Raw genomic sequence first — 15,387 nt, forward strand, 5'->3', positions numbered from 1 at the left:
CGCAGAGGACTTTCGCAGGTAACGAGACATTATCTCCGCAACCTGTTGCGAAAAGCCTCTCTCCAAGAGGAGACGCTGGATAGTCTCCAGGCGTGAAGCCGAAGCGAGGCTACGGCTTTGTGGAAGATGTTGCAATGTAGCTGCCTGAGTAGCTCGTGTCGTGGGGGAAGTTCTCTCGGAAGCTCCGTCAGGAGCTGCAGAAGGTCCGGGAACCATTCCGCGTGATGCCATAGCGGAGCTATCAGGGTCATAGACAAGTTGACCGATAGTCTGGTCCTGTTGAGCACCCTTCTCGTCAGACAGAACGGTGGGAAGGCGTACACGTCGATGCTGTTGGAAAGCATCTTGCCAGAGAGCCTTGGGGTCCGGGACTGGGGAGCAGTACAGAGGCAGCTTGAAATTCAAGGCTGTCGCGAACAGGTCCACCGTCGGGGAACCCCACAAAGTCAGGACTTTGTTGGCTATCTGAGGATCCAAAGACCACTCGGTACTCACTATCTGCGAAGCCCTGCTCAGACTGTCGGCGAGCACATTCCTCTTGCTAGGAATGGAGCAAGCTGATAGTGTTATCAAGTGGACTTCGCACCACCTCAGAATCTCTACTGCAAGATGGGATAGCTGTTGTGAATAATTACCTCCCTACTTGTTGATATAAGCCACTACCGTGGTGTTGTCGCTCATCACCACCACGGAGTGGCCCACCAGGGTCCGTTGGAACTGTTGAAGAGCCAGATACACGGCCTTCATCTCTAGCAGGTTGATGTGTAGGTATTTTTCTGATTCTGACCAAAGGCCTGAGATCCTCTGGTTCAGAATGTGGGCCCCCCCCACCCTTCTTTTGACGCGCCCGAAAACAACGTCAAATCCGGGGGAAGGACGAGAAGATCCACTCCCCTTCGTAGGTTCTCATCGATCAGCCACCACCGCAGGTCCGCCTGTTCCGTGGGTCCTATCGGGACCAGAGAGTCCGGGGAATCGGAGCCCTGACTCCACAGGGACTTGAGCCGCCATTGCAGGGATCTCATTCTGAGACGGCCGTTTGGGACCAGATGGGCCAAGGAGGCTAGGCGACCTAAAAGACGTAACCATGATTGGGCTGGAAGCTCTTCCCGCCTGAGGAAGGGTTCTGCGACCCTCCTCAGCTTTGCTATCCTGTCGTCTGATGGAAAGGCTTTGTGGATATTGGTGTCTAATAATATGCCTAGATACAGTAAACCAGTCGCTGGGACGGCTGCAGAGAGGACTTCTCGAGATTTACCATGATCCCTAGATCTTGGTAGTCCCAGAAGCCTGTCTCGATGCCGAAGAAGGGTCGACTCCGAGTCTGCCAGGATCAGCCAGTCGTCCAGATATCGGAGGAGACGGATGCCGTTCCTGTGCGCCCATGATGAAATCAGGGTAAACACTCTGGTGAATACCTGAGGTGCTGTGGAGAGACTGACGCACAGTACCTTGAACTGGTAGGTCTTGCTGTCTAGGCTGAATCTTAAGTACTTCCTGGAAGACGGATGGATTGGGATCTGGAAGTACGCGTCCTTCAGATCCAGTGTGCACATGAAGTCTTGTGGTCTCACTGCAAGTCTGACCGTGTCCGCTGTCTCCATGCTGAACGAAGTTTGCTTGACAAACTTGTTCAGAGCCGAGAAGTCGCTGACGGGTCTCCAGCCTCCAGACGCCTTCTTTACAAGAAAGAGTCGACTGAAGAAGTCTGGGGAGCCGTCGACAACCTCTTGGAGAGCATCCTTCTTGAGCATGGTCTCGACTTCTGCCCTGTAGGGCCAGCCCCTTTGTCGATCCCATGGCATAGGAGCTCAATGACACTGGATTCGCTGTCAGGGGAGGTTGAGATGTCGTGAATGGGACGCGATAACCTTGGCCGATCACCGAGACCGTCCAAGAATCGGCCCCATATTGCTGCCACCTGTGCACGCAACTTTGTAGGCATTCCCCCACAGGTGGACACGCGGGGGACTGCCACTCCAAGCGCTTACAGCCACGGCCGCTCCCTCTCGGAGTTTTGCCTCCCCTGGAGGACTTACCACCCCTCTTGTCCTTGACAGGAAAGGGCTGAGGCTTAGACACCTTCGTCTTAGCTGCCGGAGCCTGCTTTGGTGTCCTGCGAGGCTGCTGTTGATGTTGTTGCGGAGCTGGAGGCTTGTAGGGCCGAGATACGAGGGCCCTCTGGAGGAGCAAATCTTGGTTCGACTTCCTCCACCTCTCAGCTGTGCGTTCCACGTCCTTGGGCTCAAACAAGCTTCCTCCAAGGATGGAGGAGTGTCTGAGCCTGCAGACATCCACGGCGGGGACCTTCAGGTGGAACTTCTCGGTCACCGCATCACGATGCTTCAAGACCGAGTTGGCCCAGAGGTTGGTAACCTGGTGGGCCAGGAACTCGATGGAGCGAGTGCCCGAGAGGAGGAGGGTCTCCAGGGCCTTCCTATTGTTCTCCTTAGACAAATCTTTGGAGCGCAATAGGATGCCCAGAGAACCCAGCCAGACATCCAGCCACGAAGTGGCCTGCATGGCACACTTCGCGACCTTCTCCTGGCTCAGGATCTCCGACGCCAAGAATGTCACCTGCCGGGCGGAGAGCTTCTCAAGCGGAGTTCCCCTTGTAAGCTCTTCCACTGAGTGGTGGAGGGGAAGAGCTAGGCTGGACTCCCCCATGATCTCAAAATACCTCCTCTGCTGTAAACGAGGAGGTGGGAGGATTCTGTTCCCGGCAGAGGAACGGCTGGAGGAGGCGAGGTCCGAGACCTGAGCGTCGACCTTGTCTCTGGCACTCTTCACCCCCTGGGACCAGGGCAAAGCCGCGCTGACCCTCGGGGTTTCTGGGTACCATAGACTTGGTCTAGGAACATGTCCTTGCCTTCACGAGGGGCGATCTCCGGGTCCTTGAACCTGTTGAGCTGCCTCATCAGATTCAAGACCTGCCAGAAGGCGTGCTCAGACTCATGCTGCTCTCCTCCCTGTGGACTGGCAGCTAAGTCTCCCATCCCCAGAGGCTCTTCTTGGGGAGAAACGTGGACGTTCTCCCGGGGGTCTGGTTGGCTCCTGACGAATCTGCGAAGACGACTTCGGAATTGTCTTTGAGTCCTTTGGTTCCCTCCTGGGCGGGATACAAGACTCCAGCAAAGAGGTCTGGAAGGTACCTTCCACGCGAGTCGTTTCTCCTCCTTGAGGAGGGGTCTCTCCCCTTGGTGCCGAGGGAGAGGTCCCCACCTCGCTGGACTCTCCTGAGGATGGAAAGGCCTCGTCCACAGGAGAAGGAGAAAACGACTGCGAAGGGGATGGAGCCTTCCTGACGGACCTCTTAGGAGCCAACTTCTCCCTGGGAGAAGTCACCACGAAGTCCACTCCTCTCCTTCTCTTCAGCGGGAGCGATTCTGTCCTTGGCTCGAGTCCCAGATCAGCGAGGGCTGGCTTCATAGCCTACACCACCGCTCTCATCAGACGACCAAACCAAGACTGACGGGATACGGACGCAGTGTCCATAATCCCCGCTGGAGGGAAGGGGATCGCCTGACCCTTCGGAGTGGACGCAACGGGGCCTACCTGCAAAGAAGAAAGGGAAGAATGTTGCTTAGACCTCTCCGACGACTCTTCCTGGTCCTGAGAGAGAGACCTGCGCTTGCGCGGTGGCGATCTGGAAGCACGCGTCCCTGCCGCAGGCATGAGCTGCGGAACCCGGCGAGAACGGGGGTCGAGCTGGCGCTGGCGCGGAGGAGGATTCAAGGAATGGCGCGCGGGAGGCTGCTGGAGCGCGGGCGCGCAGTCGCACGGGGATAAACGCGCCCGGGCGAGTGGGCGCGTTGGCGAGGGGACACGTTGGCGCGCAGGTGAATAAGCACGTGAGGGAAGCAGAGATTGACGGCGTCCTGGAGATCTGTGGCGCGTGGGCGAGCGATGGCGCGTTGGCGAGCGATGGCGTGATGGCGCATTGGCGAGCGATGGCACGTAGTACGCGCAGGCGACCGTCCGTGCACAGGCAATTTGGCGAGTGTGCACGTAGGAGTCTTATGGTGATTTAGGTCAAGGTGGCGCTGGCGCGTAGGCGAGCGCTTGCGCGCAGGCGATGTATCGTGCGGGCACTCAGGAGATCGCGGAAGCTCTGGAGAACGTTGGCGCGCAGGAGGGTGTCGACGCGTAGATTGCTGGGGCGCAGGATCAGGTGGCGCGGAAACGCGCAAGGGCGAACGCTCGCGGGCGGGCTCAAGATGCGAAGGCGCGTGGGCGCGCAGGAACTCTTGAAGTGCGCGCTGGGGAGCATGCGCGCTGTTGCGCAGGCGAAGATGGATGAACAGGAGTGCGTAGGCGAGGAGGAGTCAGGTCCTTGCCCGTGTCCAGATCCGAAGATCTAGGGCGCACGGGCAAGCGTTGGAGCGCAGGGCGCGCATCAGGAACAAGGTGCGCAGCTGCGCCCTGACGAGCAGGAGATCGTGTGCGCTCAGGAGACCGATGGCACACTTGGCGCGCAGCAGGAACAGGAGGGTGTTGGCTACTATCAGGAGAGCGCTGGCGAGCAGGAGAGAGCTGACGATCAGAAGAGCGCTGGCAAGCAGGCGAACGTTGACGAGCAGGTGAGCGCTGGCGCGGCAAGTCTGGTGGCTGCAACTCTGAAGAGCGCTTACGCGCTACTGCACGCGAACGCGCAGGGGAACCCTGACGCGCAAGGGAAGCACCCACACCGTGGGAGACATCCCTTTGCCCCAAAGGAACCGGTGCCCGTCGGATGAAGAGTTTAGAAAGCGCCTGCTGCTCATCTGCGCCGGAAGTAGAAGGTCTGGTAGGCGTAGGAGATTGCGAGCGATCCCCGGAGAGGTACAAGGACGTGGCTGCTACGGTCTGCTCCCAACGAGGAGAATCCTCATCAGAGGAAGGAGGCGGTGACGACTCGAAGAGGCGCCTCTTGACTCCCTTATAGGAAGACGGGAGGCCCCTGCGGCGAAGAGGACGAGCCTTACGGCGAAGGCGGCGACAAGGAAGGACATCCGGATCGTCGGTCCTCCGAAGAGGAGTCTCTGTCAGTGCGCTCCCCCGAGGAGGAGGCCTACCAGCAGGAGAGACCGTGGGACCCAACTTCCCCTTCGAAGGATGTTCGGAAGAGAGAGGAGGGCCTTCAGCAATGTCCGCAACAGCAGCCACAGCAGAGGTTTGACCAGACCCGTCAGAAGCCTCTGCCACAACCACGTCGACAATAGACAGAGGGTCAAAATCTGCTATCACCGGCGACTGTTTGACAGCGGCCCCCAACTGGATAAGGTCAAACAGGGCTTCCTTGGAGGGCAAGCCCTTAAGCCCCAAGGAAGCCCAAAGCTGAAAGAGATCATCATTAGACACGGCATTAGGGTCATCATAATGAGAATCAAAATCCTCCCCCGGAGGAGGAGGGGGAGCCGCCCCGCTATGGGAGGCGATGCCCTCTCCCGCACCCCGAGATCGGGAAACAGAACTACGCTACCATTCAGCGGTCTCTCACGAGAGGCCGACCGAGCGAGAGCTTCGGAGGAGGTTTGGGTGGCGGAAGAAAGAGTCCCTGGAGCCTTCCTCTTTCAAGGCAACCCTTGAAGGAGAAAGGTCTCTCTTGAACTTCTTCTTACGCCGCCGGGCAAACCTCTCCCACTGGGAGGTAGACCACTCCCTGCACTCACTACAAGTTAAGTCCTTATCACACCGTTGACCTCGACACTGCAGGCAAAGGGTGTGGGGATCCGTCTCGACCGCCGACATGAAGGTACCACAGGGGCAGCCGGAGAGTCCAGGGCACTTGCGCATAATTGCGAGGCCAACTTCCAAACACACAAGTCTGAGGAAAAGAAAAAAAAACAGATTAAGGCTGTCAAAAGCGAGGACGAGAGACAGACACGTCTGCACATCGTCCGAGCCAAAAGTGAAGTGAAACAACTCACCGGTGTGTGGGGGGAGGGGTAGCAATCTACCTCTTCCTCTACCCCCTTGCTAATTAGCGCGGGGGTAGTTAACCCTCGTTAAAATTCTATTGGCTCGTCAATTTCAGCTACGCCGAAAGTAAATAGCGTGGTTTGTATTTTGGTTACGGAACAAACAAGCTTTCTCCCACTTCTATTGGAAAAAGGCATAGGCGTAATAATCGCGAGAAGTTCTCCCAAAGGAGGACATCGCCTAAGACAAGCTTTCTCCCAGTTCTATGGGAAAAGAGCGTAGGCATAATAATCTCTCTCGCGAACAAGAGAGAAGTTCTCCCGAAGGAGGACATCGCCTAAGGCAAGTTTTCTCCGTTGTATGGAAAAAACGTAGGCGTAATAATCTCCTTCTCGTAAACAAGAGAGAAGTCCTCCCGATGGAGGACATCGCCTGAGCCAAGCTTTCTCCCAGCTCTTATGGGAAAAAAGTGTAGGCGTAATAATCTCTCTCGCGAACGAGGGATAAGTTCCCCCCGAAGGTGAAACAAGCCTTAGACTTGCTTTTTCCCCAGCTCAAGGGGAGAAAGCACAGTCTTCGGGGACGAGATAGTAGAGGTAAAACTCATCGAGCCGTTCGCAACTCTTCACAAAGGAGGGAAGATTGCTGAATGGCTGAAGTGGGGAAGCTTTTCCTCGGAAGGGGGGTGGTTCTCTCAGGCCGCCCAATTCCGAGGAAGGTTATCACTCCCTCGCAATGGGAGGTTCTCTAACCCCTGGAGGCGAACCTCCGGGCAGCAATCTAAGATTCCCAACAAGTTGATAGGTTGGCAACGAGTGCTACCTCGTAACATGGGCAGCTCATGAGCTGCCACCTGAAGCGCAGGATAACGAACAGAGCGACCGAAGCCCTCGGAATTGCGTTCTACATCGCTGCTATCTGGGCGTTTTCTTTTAGCCTCTCTAACACGTTACCCCTTTCCCTCCTGCTCTCAACCGAAGAGAAGAAGGGCCGAAACCCTGCATCTTCTTCCGAGGTTTCCGAGAGACTCGTAATCCTTAACTCATTAGGGAGCAAAGGAACTGGGGAGGTTGTCCTGACTGAAACACGAGAGCGAGGGATTGACCCCGCGAGTTTATGACCGGAGATTTGCGTGTGTAGCGCTAATTGCGTGCGAACACCTTGCGTGACGGGAGTCTGAAGACTCTGCCATAAGAGTAAAACTCTTGATGGTCATTGGCGCAGTGTTGGTTGAGCGTACGCGAACACTACGCACGACAAGAGTCCGAAGACTCTCTGTCATAAGAGTAAAACTCTTGGTGACTTGTTTCACGAGAACCAGAAGGTTCAGCATGATCATGTGTGCCCCTAGAGGTTGTGTTGCGAGAACCCGAAGAGCCAGAGGAACGGGAAACAGAAGTTTCCCTTGTCACGAGACACCGAAGTGTCAGCAAGACTAAATGCACGAGAGCCTGAGGTTTCGGCAACTTGAGTTGCAAAAAAACGAAGGGATAGCGCACCGCGAAACCGAAGTTTCCTTGTCACGAGACCCCAAAGGATCAGAGATCGAGAATTCAAAGGCGAGAGTGATCTTCTCTGAAGAGATTACGGAGACCCTCAAACTATTATGCGAAGAAGAGGGTTCGAGGTCAGGACGTGCTTTGCACCTTGGCCGCGCTCCTGGCTTCTTGGATGATCCCTCGCAAGAGAAAGACAAGAGCGAGGCAGAACAATGACGAGAGGGAGCGTTTTTCTTAGGTTTGTGGCAAGAACGCATATAGTCTCGAGGCGAGACTATATCGCCTGTCTCTTCAGCGAGAACATCTAGGTGAAGGCGTAAACGGGCGCGCGGGAGAGTGTTCTCGCACATCTGTAACAGCCATAGGGCGCGCGCGCAGGAGAAAGTTCCCTAGCGCGCGGGTGCACAGTGGATTCATACGGGGCGCGCGGGAGAACGTTGGCATGCATCCCTAGGAGAGGATTCACGAGCGTGCGCGTATATCCTTGCGGATGCGCGCGGGAGAAGGCTGGCGCGTTGGTAAGGGTTGGCGCGCGGGAGAAGGCAGCATGGCTGACTTGTCAGAAGTCCTGCTATCAGTAGAAAGTTGGCGCGCAGGTTTTACCTGGCGCGTAGGATGGTGCCCAGTATGGCGGGCAGGAGAGTGAGATGTGGGGCGCGTATGCGCACGTGTAGGAGAATGTTGGTGCGCGGGAGCTCGTAGGAGAGCACTGGTGCGCAGGAGATTGGTGGCATGTAGGTAGTTTGCGCACAGGTGAGTGATGGAGCTATGCTCTTGTTGGAGCGTACGCTCTTGATGCCCTATGTTAGGGTAAGGAGGAAGCACTCTTCTCAAGTTTGTAACGAGAGCGCTTATAGTCTTGTGGCGAGACATTTCGTGAAGAGATAGAAGGCAGGGAAGAGCGAGAACGATTATGTCTCTTCCTATGTCGCCCGTGTCTCCGGCGAGAACGTCTGGGTGAAGGAGTGAGCTCTCCTTTTCCTCTTCTCTCTCTCCCTCCTAGCCTCCGAAGAGGGCAAGGACAATGAAGTGGAGGAGGAGGTACTGCCATGTTCACTACTACATACTTGGCAGGGGGACCCTCAGAACACCTATGACCTCTGTAGCCAGGGCATAGGGAAAGAGGATCCACCTCCAGCGGCGATATGAAGGCGCCCGAAACACTTCCTCATAATAGAGGACATCACATCTAACAAAGAAAAAGGACTACACTAATCAAAAAAAAAAAAAAAAAAAAAGAAAGGTTAGTCTGCCAGGCAAATAAAGCAGGAACAGCAGTGTTACCACTGCGACGGCTAGAATTCGATTGAAGGTAAACAGCAGCTCCCGACCAGCGGTTCCCCACCACTAACAGGTGGGTAATTACCTGCCCGGTCGTTAACGACCTTGTTAAGGTTTTTCTGCCGTATTTTCCAGTTCACGCTAGAATATCTCCTATAGTAAAAAACGAGGGTTTGTATCAGGTGTAGGAACAAATGACACTCGTTCCCGTCGCAAATAAATAGTTTCAGAAATTTATACAGTGAACCCTCGCTCCTTCGCGGTTCGACCATCGCGGATTTTTTTCATAACGCATGTATATACATATATCGCGGATTTTCCGGAAATTTCGAAAATACCGCGATGTGACCGATGGTGCGAGATAGGAGAAAGTAAGGAAAATTGAATCATGATTGATTTTCAATATAAATGAAACTTTGAGGAGCAACAAAGATATCATTTGTTAGAGAGATAGAGAGGTAAGGAATGGGAGGTAGTGAAAAGTAGCCCACAGAGAGAGAGAGAGAGAGAGAGAGAGAGAGAGAGAGAGAGAGAGAGAGAGAGAGAGAGAGAGAGAGAGAGAGAGAGAGTGTTGTTTTAAATGTAATAAACAAAAAAATTTTATTGGTTATAACACATTGGTGCTTATGTAATATCAACTGTACACTGTAGACGGTTTGAATAAGTTAAGAAATGGTATAATCGATACTTTATTAGTGTATTCGTACACTCCTAAGAGTGGCAGCTAGACGTCAGCTGATCTAATCACAGCCAAAAGTAAAAACAAAAAGAAGTCAACAATACTCGATTTTTAAAACACACCCGAAATTTAAAAACAAAAGTACATGCTTTCTTAATGTGCAATTAACTATTTAAAGAGTAGCAATTTTCTAGAATAAAATGATGTTTCCCAAAAAATAGTTGTTTGCTGATGAAATCGGATGCCGTATTTTTAGCAACGATTGAAATGGATGTAAACTCGGCATAATTTTTTCATTTCGTATTTAATTGACACTAAGAAAACTAATTTTAGTTTTTTCATCTATATGTAAGTATTGTATAACACGAGAGAGAGAGAGAGAGAGAGAGAGAGAGAGAGAGAGAGAGAGAGAGAGAGAGAGAGAGAGAGAGAGAGAGAGAGAGAGAATCAGCTGTTGTAATTGAATGCCGTGTTTTTGTTTCGTGAAAATTTCAGCGCCACGACTATAACAACAACATACTGTACTGAACTTTACAGTAGTATACAGACTACTGTAATATGATAAAGTAAAATATTTGTAATAACCTATTTTATATGAAATGGGGCTATTTTTTTTTTAAATTTACATTTACGTACGTAAAACAACTTCTCTCTCTCTCTCTCTCTCTCTCTCTCTCTCTCTCTCTCTCGTAAATTGTTTTCTTGCTTTGCTACGTATGTATGATTTTATATAGATACGGTAAATAATATTTGTAATAACATATTTTCTAAAAGCTTTTACTGTAATATCATTATTTATCACTTTCATCATGCGCGTTTAATGCCTTCGTTTGTTTACTGAGCGTACTTTATTACGCCGTCGTTTCAGGCAGCATCATAAAGAAAAAAATTTCATTTGGAAGTCCTAAGAAAAATTAAGTAAAACATTGGTAATAACAAAATCAACATACTGTACTGAATAATCAATATAATCAATGCAAAAACTAACCTATACACAGATGTGTAAATGCGTTTGTTTCTTCATTATGATCAGAGATAAACGTAAACAAAACATTGGTTGCCATTTTTTATCGTGCTTTTTGGCGTGTTTAGGAAACGCATGATATAAAATCGCCTTTAATATTTGTGCCTGTTTTAGTTTAGGGTACTGTAGTACATGCATTAAGTGTTCTGTACATTAAAGGGTAGTTTGTTAACAGTACTACGTACAAGGGAAGGTTTTAAAAGTCTGAATATACATGTTAAATAAATAGGTAAATATGGTGTCACTACTTCGCGGATTTTCACCTATCGCGGTCGGGTCTGGAACCTATCTACCCCGATAAACGAGGGTTCACTGTATGTCTATATCCAACGATAATGGGGGACCCCCAGTGGGAACTCAGGGTTTTGGGTTGGAAAACTTACTGGATGTATAATAAACGGAGTTAAAGACAAAACAGTATAAGAGGATAAACTTTGGAGGCGCCGTTGCAAAGGCTATGTCTCGTGAAAAAATACGGTTATATTGAGCTGCGCAATCTAACATTGGCAATGTTAGTGTAACATGCTAACATTAGCAGTGTTATTCATTTATTTTTTGTCATTTTACTTGTCGGTTGTAGTCGCTCTCGTTCGTTCGTTCGTACATAGCAGGTTTCGACCTGCGCAAAAATCCCTCGTCCCTTGCATAGACTCCTCCTCCACCAATAGGATTTCTTCTTCTCTAGCCGTCAAATTTAACTATTCGACTTCACCCGCTTAATTCAGGTATATGTCTTGATCCAGTACAACTATACCATCCCTTTTATGTAATACCCTCGTATACATATTACGTCTGACCCCAGTATTACTCGTTTTATTATCCGATACCTTATAAAATCACCTCATTTTATATTCCCATTAAATATTATTTATCATACACTCCATTTTATCTTGCTATATTACTTTTATACATTTTGTTATTACCTTGTCACGCCCCGATTTCACATAAATAATTGCTCTAGACAAGTTTCCCATTCTGGTTCATTCATGTTTACTCTCTAGACTCCGTTGCTTTTCCATTAACCAATCACGAACCAATACGTATGGAAAGTTTGCACAGGGGGTGGGGGTTAATATTTCCCTACCCCCACCTTCCAACAAACCTTTTTCCATGGAAACCTTTGTCCAAGTCAGGTCTTTCTTAGTTCAAGTGACGTCTTATTGCGTATTTTACGAAGGAAGTTTTAGAAACTTGTAACGACTGCAGTAATCCATACTTGTAAGTATATCGGTGAATTCCAATGTTGATAATTTTCTTAAATCTCGTAATATAATAGCCCAACGTTTACAGTGTTCCAAATGCAGTACTGCACTAAGACAAAGAAGTTAAGACGTCACAGACTCACAGTCACAACACCCTGGTGACCCACAAGTTTCGTTGTCGCGGTCATAAAATTAAGTCATTAATTTCTTTAATTTTATATATTAGCAGGTAAAAACTTGGATAGGGGTTGTCACCTGGGAAGCGGATCTGGAGGCTTGCCCCCCGCTAGGGGTTGTGACCTGGGAAGAGGGTCCGGGGGCTTGCCCCCGCCTAGGGTTTGTGATCTGGGAACTTCTAGGTTAGGTTAGGTTAGGTGGGTTTGTTAGGATCTGTACCCTTTAGTTCCTTTTTATGTATTGCGTAAAAGGTATATGGAAAAATGCTTTAAAATACACGTTAATATTATCGTAGCATTGCTAACGTTAGCAATGGCAGATTAACATTGGTAACATTGCGTAAAATTGCTAATGCAAGCGTTTGCAGTACATCCGTACTTGACGAGTGAAGTGACACGGAAATTGAAAGTCATTATATTTAAACATTTTTACAGAAAATATATAACAAGAAACCTTATATTTGGTAAATTTTTACTATGACTTACCAGGGCCTAGGGGCCAGAAAATATGTTTTACCAGTAGATTTTGATGTGTTTTGCACGAATTTCACCTTCATTTTTGGCGGAAATCACCCGTTTTTATCCCACACCCCAAATGGTGTGTGACAAAAACTGTGTATTTTCGACAAATATGAAGGTGAAATTCCTGCAAAACACATCAAAATCAACTAGAAAAACATATTTTCTTGCCATTGATAACTAAAGAAACCAACCTAACCTGACCTAACCTAACCTAACCTAACCTGTCACTGCCCCTAACCTAGGCGGTCACTGCCCCTAACCTAGGCGGTCACTGCCCCTAACCTAGGCGGTCACTGCCCCTAACCTAAGCGGTCACTGTGCCTAACCTAGCTCGTCACAGGAAAAAATTATGTATTTACCTTATGAGTCTGAATCAGAGTCCGATACTGGGTTATCTGCTTCAGGTTGTTCAGCAATGGGTCGTGCACGGTCACCATGTGGTCTGTAAAGCTGACCAACTTGCAGCCAAAAATGATGGTAACACTGATCGTGATTGTAACGTGAAATAAATAAATATCTGGCCAAATATTGTTCCAGATATTCAGATCGATTCCCCGGTCGTTGGACCACTCCTTGACGTCTCTCCAAAGTCTTTCAATGTTTTGCGTGTGCACACTTGGGTCTGTCCCTTGGACAAACTCCTCACTATGGTTTATCACTTTGTGGGTATATCCCTCATTTCCTACATTTCGATACGCTGCCCAACCATCACTAATTACAATAGAGCCTGGCAAGATATACTTTTTAATTAATGGGATAAGGGTCTCAGCACTTCTGTCTTGCCCTTCGTGATGTAACGGAATGATAAATTTTTTTTTGGACACACGCTCAATTCCTCCAAACAACCACACTTGATTTAATTGTCTACCACGATTATATTTTCTACGTACAATTAGTGTTTCGTCAATTTCCACGACGATGTCTTGACCACCCACCGGGGATTGTTCTGAAAACCACTTTTCGGTTACTTCCGAACAAAAGCTTCGCCAATCCACACTTGTTCTGCTCGACCAATGTAAACAGTCTATGATGGTAGAGTGATCCCAATGTTTGCTTAAAAAATGATTCACAAAAAGAGCCACTTCCCAAGGTTTCACATGTGCATTATCTAAGAATGTACTCTTGAACAAAGAAACGGTGTATGTACACTGAACACTAGCTTTTTTCTTGGGAGCTTTCCTACGACGTCGACAGAAAAACAGGTGCGTATTACTATTATAATTGCAAAGAATATCACAATGGGGGCACTTCACTGCCACAGGTAAAGCACCGTGTCCTTGTAAAAAAATTATGATTTCGCTGTTTTTCGAATAAAAGGTATTGATACACTTAAAATAGTCAAGACTACAGCCCGCACAACTGACTTCGACGGTTGCCATCGCAAACTAAAATTTGAACTGTAACGAATGTGCAGAAGATTAATGCGCGCCATACCGGAAATGTGTGTGTCTCGCACCCAAAATGCCTCCAAAAAGGGGAAAAAACTAAAAAAAATTAATATAACGTTTTTCTAGGTGCTTCAACGTAAACTAGTACAGAGAAATACGCTAACCCATTTTGGTACAACAAAATATTAAGTAAAATGTTTAAAATACATGCATACAAACATGAAAAACGAGAAGAGAAAAATAAAATGCCTGAGAGGATGCACGAAAAAAATGCTTTTCAACCGCTAACGCTTGTGTCTCGGACCAAAAATGCCTTAGAAAGGGGGGGGGGGAAAAAACCACAATAACGTTTTTCTAAGTGATTTAACGTAAACTAAATAACAAAATAACAAAATATTAATTACAATATGTGAAAGACATGCATACAAATGAAACAAATAAAAAAAATTGGCTGAGGAAAATATTAGTATATATTGGACTACTTACTTATGGGTATGCGAGGGTGCAAAGAGGCTCAGATGACAATATTTGCTGTGGGGTCAACATGTCGAATGACTTGTCCATTTTTTAACAAATATTAAAAATAAGATATTGAATAACTCGTTAATTATGCATTTCCGCCGAAAAGTGCATAGAAGAAAAAGTGACTGAAATGTGTAGCTGATGTTGTTTGTAATGGCAAATATCGCCTATGGCCTGGTAAGTGCTTGTAAAAATTTACCTTATATTTAACCATTTTGACAGAAAATATATGTTTTCCTGTAGAAAATAGCGTGATTAACCGGTTTTCACCTTCATTTCAGTCGTAATAACAGCAACCAATTCGGCTACTTAAAGATAGTCGAACTGGTTGTTCTGTTTGTTTGCAGTTGAAATAAAGGTCAAATTCGGTCAAATCACATTATTTACTACAGGAAAACATATTTTCTGTTCGAAATGAGAATCTGTAATACAGTGAAACTTTACCATATTTTCTGTTCGAAATGTTACCCTGTAGATTTGTAAAACTTTAGCAATTAATAAACTTAAGTAATAATGTCTTCCTTTTTGGGAGATATTACATTGGTACCCCCAAGATAGGTTAAAGGCTGAGAGCCACAAGCAGAACTTACTTGAATTCGTCACCAAAACGCCTACTTGTCTTGTAACAGATATAACACCACACTCATAGCCTAACTACGTTCGACTTAGGTTCTGTTAACCACGTCTTATCCTACCTCAACTCGTGTCATCGAGTGTGCAAGTTCTTCTTAACATCATCAGTGTTTTTTGTTGTTGTCTAAATTGTCCTGTCAACTCGTGTGGACACTGGACAGATTTCCCAAATTCTCTCAAGTAACAAGTTCAACCGCAACAGTTGCCTTCTCATCGGGTGGGGACAACAACAAACATTTTGGGAACGTTTAGCTTTACAAAATTTATACTTTCTTAATCTATTTCATAAAATACTTATATACTTACATATCATTATACTTTAAAATTCTATATTTATTTTTTCTTATTGTTCTTATAACTTTACAGTCAAAATAATGATCAAATTTTGTTATTAGGTGAATGTTCACTACAATTTTCACTAGTTTTATACGAAACGTCTCTGTTAGCAGCAGTCAAGTGAGTTTAGTCAGAGAGATATGCGTTTTCATCGACAAATAACAACAAACATTTAGATGCCTTGGTGATACCATATATTTTATTTTTAACTATTTCCTGTAATG

At 47.8% G+C, this 15,387-nt stretch overlaps 1 protein-coding gene across 2 annotated transcripts in view; it reads right to left on the minus strand.

Annotated features, from left to right (window-relative positions):
- LOC137627103 (zinc finger protein ZFP2-like) overlaps positions 1–15,040 on the minus strand; it is a 364,597-nt gene extending 349,557 nt beyond the window's left edge. For both annotated transcript variants that reach the window (XM_068358123.1, XM_068358121.1), the window contains exon 1: positions 14,890–15,040. The gene's annotated coding sequence lies outside the window, so the exon portion shown is untranslated. The remainder of the gene's footprint in view (positions 1–14,889) is intronic.
- Positions 15,041–15,387: the final 347 nt, after the last annotated feature.

Source organism: Palaemon carinicauda, chromosome 34 (assembly GCF_036898095.1).
Source record: "Palaemon carinicauda isolate YSFRI2023 chromosome 34, ASM3689809v2, whole genome shotgun sequence".
In the NCBI taxonomy this organism is placed as follows: Eukaryota; Metazoa; Arthropoda; class Malacostraca; order Decapoda; family Palaemonidae; genus Palaemon; species Palaemon carinicauda.